Source organism: Rhipicephalus sanguineus, chromosome 3 (genome assembly GCF_013339695.2).
Source record: "Rhipicephalus sanguineus isolate Rsan-2018 chromosome 3, BIME_Rsan_1.4, whole genome shotgun sequence".
NCBI classification, from domain to species: Eukaryota; Metazoa; Arthropoda; class Arachnida; order Ixodida; family Ixodidae; genus Rhipicephalus; species Rhipicephalus sanguineus.
Genome location: NC_051178.1, coordinates 8344436 through 8353694, shown reverse-complemented (window position 1 = coordinate 8353694; position 9259 = coordinate 8344436).

Below are 9259 nucleotides of genomic sequence, written 5' to 3'. Positions count from 1 at the left end.
TATACATCATTACCTGCCCAACAGCACATACATTTCTTAACGAGAAACCAAATGCCAGCTGGAACCTCTTCAACTTGTAAACCATGCTGCTATTTTTCTGTATATTATCATTTTACACTGACTGCGACTTTCCATTCAATTGTATATTGTGTCTAGTTTTTTATCAGGCTTGCTTATCACATCAGTAAGTAGATTCCTAGTACAATACATTGTTTGCTAAGGCTCAATACTTCGTTAACGATTTGCTGTTTTATTAGCAAAAGTATAATATATAGCAGGTTCTTGATGCAAGCAAAGGTATCTGTGAAAGTGCTTCAATGAACTATTACCGAATCTTCATTCTAAAAAGACAGGGCGTGCAAACACAGACACAAGAAAGAAGTCAGGACACCACAAATGCCGTTTGTGCTTTGTGGTGTCCTGACTCCTTTCTTGTGTCCGTGTTTGCACGCCCTGTCTTTTTAGAATGAAAACGTACCAACTAGCTCAGCTCTCTGTTATTCTAAAATACCGACTCTTGTTACAAAATAGGTGTGTGTTTTCAAAGTAGGTTACAAGTTATATGGACGCTATAGTACTTTTTCTGGGAAAAAGCGTGACAAATTTTGAATGAAATGGACAAGGATGGTTAACAGGTCAAGTAAGCTCTTAATTGAATAAATTATAAGACATTTGGCATTATTTGGCACTAGTGTATTTATTAGACATATATATGAACGGAGGTTTGAAACAGGGCCGTAACTAAGGAGAAGTTGAGGGGGTTCTGACACCTCCCAAAATTTTCTTGTGCTTTAACTTTTCGTGTGACACTAAAATAGTTCCATGCCTTCACAGCGACCACCAGTTGCCGCAGTTAGCCGTTCTACACACGAACACCCTTCGAAAAAAATTCCTGCGTACGGTCCTGGTTTGAAATATGCATTACTCATGTTACGCTTCCTAAAAGGCCCTTGTGTTTTTTGACAGGCGTGAAATACAGATTAAGAATGCTTCCAGATTTGATGCTTTTATGTTACTTATAATGAAATGGATGACATTCATTCAGGAAGAGACAAATCGGCATGAGCACTACAATAAGAGAGAGCTGAGCTAGTTCGCATTCATGTTAAAAGGGCGTGCAAACACGGGCACGAGAGAGATATCAAGACACCACAAACGCCGACTAACAACTGAAAGGACACATAGCGGCGGAAAAGAAAGTAAACATAAAAACTTGCCTGCGCAGGCCCAGGCAAGAGGTGATACCTATCGATAACTGTTCAGGATTTTTATTTCTGCTTTATGCAAGTTAATGATGCATGCATCTATCTTGACATTGTCGAGAGTGTAAATGCACGACAAAATTCGATGAATGCGCAGTTTTCTACAGGCACAGGAATGAAGCAACACGTCTGGTAGTTCAGGCATGGCGTGTAAATAATAATGGTAGTGCACGCGTGAGCCAGCCGTCAGTTAACGCGCATAAAGAAATTAAATGCCTGAACGGTTATCTCTCACGTGTACCACCACGTGTGCGGACTGATAGGTATCACATCTTGCCTGGGCATGCGCAGATAAGTTTCGTGTCTAGGTACTTTCTTTTCGGCCACTGTGTGCCTTTTCAGTTGTTAGGCGGTGATTGCAATGTCTTCTCTCGTGTGTCTATGTTTGCACGTCACGTCTTTCAACTAGAGCACTACCTTGTGGTAGAGGTTCTAATCTGCACATCTTCAGTTCGATTCAAGCACTTTGTTATATCTGCATTAGTTCATTGCCAAAATACTGTTAAAGTCCTTTTTTCTCATGACATATGGAAGCATCTCTTATGAAACATTTGCAGAGAATTACAAGGAATCCACGACTTTCTACCTTTCTTGGGAGCCCTTACCATGTGAAATGTAAAGCATTATACTAAGCATATTTTAGTAAAGGAACAAAGCTCTCATAAGCCTCATTTGTATTTGTACTGCTAGATTCACATACAGAATGAATTTACTCAAGGAATCTTGTAACTAAGTTGTCCCATGTCTCATTTTAGATTGGGCCACAGACACTACTTACTTTTCAGTGACTCCAAGGTCAGATAGTGTATTTTCAATTGCAGACCCATGTATTGTGTCCTTTCGTAAACCCTGTGCTCTAATTACAAAAGTATATCTCCTGTGGTTGCTAAATAGCTATGACATTTTCATGGGTGGGACCAGTCCATCTGGTAGTTAGTATCCTGGCTGTGAATAATGGTGGGTGTTGGGGAAGCAACATAAATGAGTCACAAAACAAATTAGACTTTGAAGAAGTTTATTTGCTGTAAGCGCACGACAACTGCATTTATTCTAGTAGAGTGTGTGTGATCTCATCATTTATTGCAATAGTGGGAACAATGTCAGAAAATACTCGGGGGCCTTGGGGTCACATCACTGTATGTTCTGCAATATGGTGTTGAATGGAGTTTCCAGTGCAGTCTTCTGGCTCTCTGCTGAAAGTAAAAATAGGAGCAAGACAAAGGCAATTAAAAAAAACTGCGTACAGCAGACTGCAGGGTCGTTCTATGCTTTCCCAGTACCAAAAACTTTCTGTCTTCCTCTTCAAACATTTTTACACAAAAGCAAAATTATTAGGTCGTGAGAGCAATTGTTGAGCACTGTAAATAGACGGGATCATGGTGGCCGGCAATGCTTATTCAACCTGTACACATCCCAGTGACGGCAACAGCTCCACCATCGGTGACGTGTGCGGCTTTAGTTATAGCAGACATGAGTACTTTTTTGAGTCGGCGACAGAGAGAGCACTCATTATGGACAGCTGAGCTCCAGTATCGACTAATGCCGTGAAAGAAATACTGACAACATGCACTTCTATTAGGTTCTTGTTCGTAGGGAGTGTCAACAGAGGATTGGGATCAGTCGAAAATGATGCAGCACTACCTCTAGGAGCTGCATGATCTCATTTTCCGTCCGAGATGATACTTAGTTGGTCAGCATGCAATAGCGGCGTGGTTGGGGTGACGGTGAACGAGCAGTAGGGCGGCTGTTAGCAAAGTACGTACGGCTGGGCGAACACCAACGAGGGTCTGCATATGTATTAAATTGAGTTAATGGTGATGAGCAAGTAAATTGCAGCAATAATGTTCATACCTACCCGTCATTTGTGTTACAACTTTGCCCATTGTGACGACCTTGAGCAGCAAAGACACGAACACAGTGCTTGCCGCCATCTCATGCAACCTGGAAGGTTGTATGAGAGTTTGTTGTACTGACCCAGACTGCAACACTGGGAAGGGGGAGGTGGAAGCTGAAGTTGCTATGTATCATGAGTAAGCAGTGTAGAAATTTGGGCTAGTTGGTGAGCGTTCATCTTGGTTGAATTGACTGTTGGGGCAGGAGACTAAGAAGGAAGTGACACAAACAAGCACAGACTTACAAGTTTTTGTGTGACTCCAGTCTTTTATGTGAGGACTGACTGTATTAACTACAGTAAGAAGTATGCACATGTGATTAAAACATGGTGTTCGAGTTCGGTAATTTTAGAAAAAATTTGATTTTGATTGCTATTTCTTCTGACTTCTAACGGATTTATGCAGGTCACTGAAGTTTTAATATCATACAATGGACAGAATTTATAAACAATGTCAGCCCACTGCAGTGGGCGGCGGGATTTTGCTGGGATAGCACGGTGAAATACAATACAAATACTTTTCAGCAAAAGTGCAAGTTAAGAAAATCTGTTTAAATAAAATGCGAAACCTTTCATTCTAGCAAATTTCATGTTGCTCATTGTTTGAATTTACAATATACCAATTATTTATTAACTGCAAAAGAACCAAAAGCCTAACGAGTCTGGCCATAAAGTGCGACAGCATGTACTTCTCCACTTAACTCGAATGCCTAGGCTGCATTGAAAGCACAGGCGTCATCACAAGGCTGGTTCTTTCTGATAGTAAACAGTATATGAGTGGAAAACTTATGAATCTTGAAGCATCAGGGAAAGCCTTACTGATTAGCAAATGAGATGTGTATCACAAGGAAATGTCGGGCAGCCTGATGTCATGGATATATAGAAATCTAGGGCTGTCAGCAGAAAGTTGAGACGCTGTGGGTTAATTTCACCTTTTGGGACATCATAGACAAGTATACATGCATGTGTGCATACATTTATTTTGTTAAACATGGTAAACTACTCGTGTTTAGCGACAAAATGTATGTTAGAAAATACGTGACTGGCAACTGCTCCGAAAGGCTGCTTTCCTGCTCGAAAGTGAGGTTTTAGTTGCTCCAGAAGCTGCGGAAAATTGGTTACAATTGATCACATCCCAAAGTACACATTAGACCACGCCATTTGAAAGGACCTCGTGCTGGGCATGTCCCTGTTGGTAATTTCATTTTTAATGACAAGCAATAAAAAGAATTATATTATACTGCAGATCCTGCCTAATCTTTTTGAAATTTTAGTCCCTAGCCTACTGAAATCCAGAGTTATAATGGTTGACATAGATAGCAGGAATAGATCAACAGAACTAGGAGCAGATAAGAAACAGTGCTTTCCAACGGTACAGAAGTGGCAAACGTGGGCCTTTCATCCAATGAAGGTCAGCGAATATCGGCACAAAACATGTTCATTCGCAGTAGTACCCATATTTCAAAGGATCTGCCTGCCGAGGTGTCTCAATGCCGAATTAGTTGGTTTTTCTTGAGTGCATTCGATTGTTCCCGTTAATAGTTTTCGCGGCCTTCCTTACACTTGTCATACACCTTTGATATGCGGTAATTCTTTTTTGTTTGTTTTAAGTAGCTGTGTTTTTTTACTCCTTACTTGTCATACGCGACGACATTAAGATGCTGTGTATGTGATTTTTTCAGATACAATCTCGTACTGCTTGCTGTGATTTTCTCCTCTCATATCTCTTTTTCTTGTTTCTGATCAACTAGGTGTGTAATAGTATTCTTTGCTTGCTTTTGATAAACTAGCTATGCCATTTAACATTTACTTTGTCGTGTGCAGTGCCGAGTGCTGTCACATGCAGCAGTAAGGTTCCGTACATGACAATTTCTCTTATGTATTCTCATGTTGTTTCATTTATTCTTGCATCGTTTTATATTCACTCCTGCCCAAGACCGACAGTACGTACGAGATAACTAAAACAAACAAACAAATAAATCAATAAATAAATCAGATTTTCAGGTTCAAATCTGTGCTTACCAAGCCGTATTGTATGCCTAGTGCTACCTCCAAGGCAAGACTGATGTTCAAAAACATTTTCTTGGGGGAGTTGATGCTTGCTGAACAACATGATACCACGCAGAAAATTACTAGAACAATTAAGACTAACTCTAAGCTGCAGACAGACCATAAAGAAAGCTACATCGGGTGGACCATGCATTTGCATCAACCGGACGAGGGAACACACTATTTAAGAAAAGGGTAAGAGCACATGTCTTTCTGTGAATGGTGTTCTGGTGCAATTTTATGGCATCTCTTCAAGGTATTAGAACACACAGTTTGTTCCAAAATTTAACACCGCTTCACGTATTGTGGTGTTCTAATCCTGCTTCAAGTAAAAGATCTTCAGCCTTGTCGTCTAACATAGTATTTTATATAGGGTCCCGGAAGTGTCCTTTCAATGTGGTCATGACATTATGTCTTGGATAACATGCACTGTGAAGTACTCTTCTCTCACAGTCATTTCTTTCAAAGCATGTCACAGTCTAGGAAAGCTTCCTGCAGTTAATGCTTGTTTGTGGGCTAGTTGGTTTTGAAGCACAGCGAAATGATAAACGGCGCGAAATGGCACAGACAGAAGGAGACAGACGTGTGCACTGACTCGCAAATTATTTCATTTTCAAAAGTGCATGAAATATAGAGCGTTTCTTTTTTTTTATGAGTGCACATGTCCGTCTCCTTTTGTCTTTGTCTTTTCATACTGTCTGTCATTTCACTATGCTTCCTCGCAGTTCTTTTTTTCATGCAAAACATATTTGCAGTTCATTTCTCATATCTGTATCAGCAGCACTCATGTGTAATATGTTCAGTGACAGTAATAAAAGGAATGTGTACAATATTTCTAATAACTGTGTCTGCAAATATCATGCGTCTCTGTACTGTCCAATTATGTTTTTGAATTCAATAGCCAACTTTTGTTTCACAATAATACACTTTTTTTTCTCAATATTCATGTTGCATGGGCAACAGTGGACACTACTACTTGCACTGCATGTCTGATTCAACATGACAGAGATATGCATTGAAGCTGGCATGTACCGTTTACTGCTTCTTATTTCAATTTTTCAAAACAGCACAAAACGTTTTTGGACGTTAGTTTAACCATCAGTCTATGAGAAGAACTGCGCTCCCTACTTTTAATGTGATAGAGTGATCAAAGGCTTTGAAATTTTACGGATTGGCGAAGAGATAATCGGACAGGCTAAGTTACTATTTTCGAAAGACGATTTATCTTCACCGTGTATTTTTTACTGCTAAATGTTGACAGCATCCCACTAGTCTGTGTTAAAAAAAAGGGAGGGGGGGAGCACGCGCTATGCGCATTTCAGTGTCCTTCCTAAATGAGTATACTTGTATCTAGAGAACGCCAAGGCTCCAACCGCTACTATGCGTTTCATAAGCAGTGGTACTATACAGCGCGAAAGCTGGAAGGCGGTGCATCGCGTCATAAGAAAAAGATGACAAAGGACTCTTGGGTGAACGTGCGGTATAGCAAGGAGCAGCACCCCGTCACAAAAGACTGCAACTTTGAAACACATGTAGATTACGCGCGGAACAGAAGACCGCAGCGTAAATACCACAGGTAAGACAACTACTTACCTTAAAACAGCTAACATCCGAAGGCGTACAAGTGCCGCGTCTTCCACGCCCGCCGACAGCGGACATAAACGCCGCCGTGCCAAAAGCCCAAACATATTGGCGTCATCTCTACAGCGGGCGCGGCTTCGCTTATGGACGCCGCCATGTTGGCGTAAAACAAACAAAAAACAAAAAAAAATCCCGGAAGTGCGTGTAGGTCACGTGACCATTTCCGGCCAATAGCGGCGCAGTATGGGCCCCAGCCATCCTAGGGGATATGTTTCGGATACACGCTTCGCCGACCGGTGTCGGTGTCGGCTGAGCGCGTTCGTCACTTGTCTCTGCGCCAACGACGATGACCGCGAGTCATGCAGCACATGCAGCTTTCGTCTTGACAACCACTGGACAACGTAGTCCGTGAACCGGTGTCCCGTAGCGACTTCGTCGTGACTGCCTCAGAGAACGTCTAGTACTGCCTTTGCTTGATTGACGGACGTCGAGGGCGAAACAGAGCGAAGGTGCTGCAATGCGCTGCCTTGCCACGACAAGTAAGTAGCGATCTCTGTTATTTCGAGTTGGCTGTTGCTAGGGTTACGTCCAGACGTAACTGTAGTCACCGCTATCGTTACGTCCAGACTGAGTTCTGCTCCGCTAGTCTGAAATGTCGGCGTACCTGTTACATTTACATATCAGAGAGCGTGATCATATAGCTATGCTGCCGTTCTTACGTTGTGGATACGGAGCGTGATAAACATTTGGGAGTGTCTAGCGTTACGTCTAGACGTAACGGTACGAGCCGTTGCAGTTACGTCTGGACGTAAGAATAACGAGTCTCGGTACGAGCCGTTGCAGTTACGTCTGGACGTAAGAATAACGAGTCTTAAAAGTTACGTCCAGCATGGCAATACAAATACAGCCCGTTAGACCTGCCGAACCGATTGGCGTCAGTGGCGCAGCGGCTAGCGTGTCGTGCTCGGAACTGCGAGGACGTTGGTTCGAACCTCGCTGCTGCTGCAACCTTTTTTTTTTCTTTTTTTTTTGTCGCAGGTGTTGCTGAAGTCTGTTGCCAGAGAAGCGCGACGCGGCTCTTGGGTTACGTACGCCTCCGCCTGCCCCGAAGGGGCAGTCTGCGCGGGCTAAACAGCGCGTGGCCGCGACAGCGGCCAGTAGCGCGTGACCGTGACCCTGCCAACCGGCCATAGACGTCAGACTCTGGAGTTTCCAAGATGTGTGGCGCCACCTGTCGGAGAAGTATTGAGTAGTGCATAGACCGACTCTCTCTCACAGTTTGCTATGGGACCAGGTGCAACCACCGAGTGCGAAACAACGATTGAGCTTAATATCGCGTGTGTTTGCGCATTTAGCACTCAGAACGAGAGCTGTGAATTGCTCTCCGCTAGTCGGACGCGCCACCGAGCCGTCGTGAAGTGCTTGACTGCGAGGACGTTGGTTCGAACCTCGCTGCTGCTGCAACCTTTTTTTTTCTTTTTTTTTTTGTCGCAGGTGTTGCTGAAGTCTGTTGCCAGAGAAGCGCGACGCGGCTCTTGGGTTACGTACGCCTCCGCCTGCCCCGAAGGGGCAGTCTGCGCGGGCTAAACAGCGCGTGGCCGCGACAGCGGCCAGTAGCGCGTGACCGTGACCCTGCCAACCGGCCATAGACGTCAGACTCTGGAGTTTCCAAGATGTGTGGCGCCACCTGTCGGAGAAGTATTGAGTAGTGCATAGACCGACTCTCTCTCACAGTTTGCTATGGGACCAGGTGCAACCACCGAGTGCGAAACAACGATTGAGCTTAATATCGCGTGTGTTTGCGCATTTAGCACTCAGAACGAGAGCTGTGAATTGCTCTCCGCTAGTCGGACGCGCCACCGAGCCGTCGTGAAGTGCTTGCTGGATCACTCGCTTGAACGACGGCGAAAACAGCAGCAGACGAGAGCCCTCCGCACGCTACGAAGAAACTCCGCAAAAGAGCATTTATCTCAGAAGACTAATTTGTGCAGAAATAGGTAAAACTTATGCTGTGATCTGTGTTACAAAGTTTAGCAGTAAATATATTTTTTTTGCAAAAGTGAGAACGAAGTAAATAATCTTAGAAAATGTCATTGGAATCCACAAGTGGTGCATCCGATCAGCTGGACGAGTCGTAAAGCCTTTTGAAATTACAAAAACCCTAGCGCATGCAAAAAAAAAACTATGTTCAAATTCAAAGCAGTGCATTTTCACTCACCGGTGCGCACACCCACATGGTGCATGGTTATTCCGTTTGGTAGGTAGTCTCCGAGCTCTTTGCTGGCATTGAATTTTCACGCTGGCAGCCGGTGAAGCGCCGCAGCTGACGTGATTCACAGGCTTTAGAGACGTTCGCTTTGTGGCAGCGGCATGTTTGGCGCACGAACTCGCATTGCTATATCAAAACTGATTTAAAACGGAGCTGCGTAACGCCGATCAAAGAAAACGACCGTGGTAGCGAAATGGCCGCACGCGC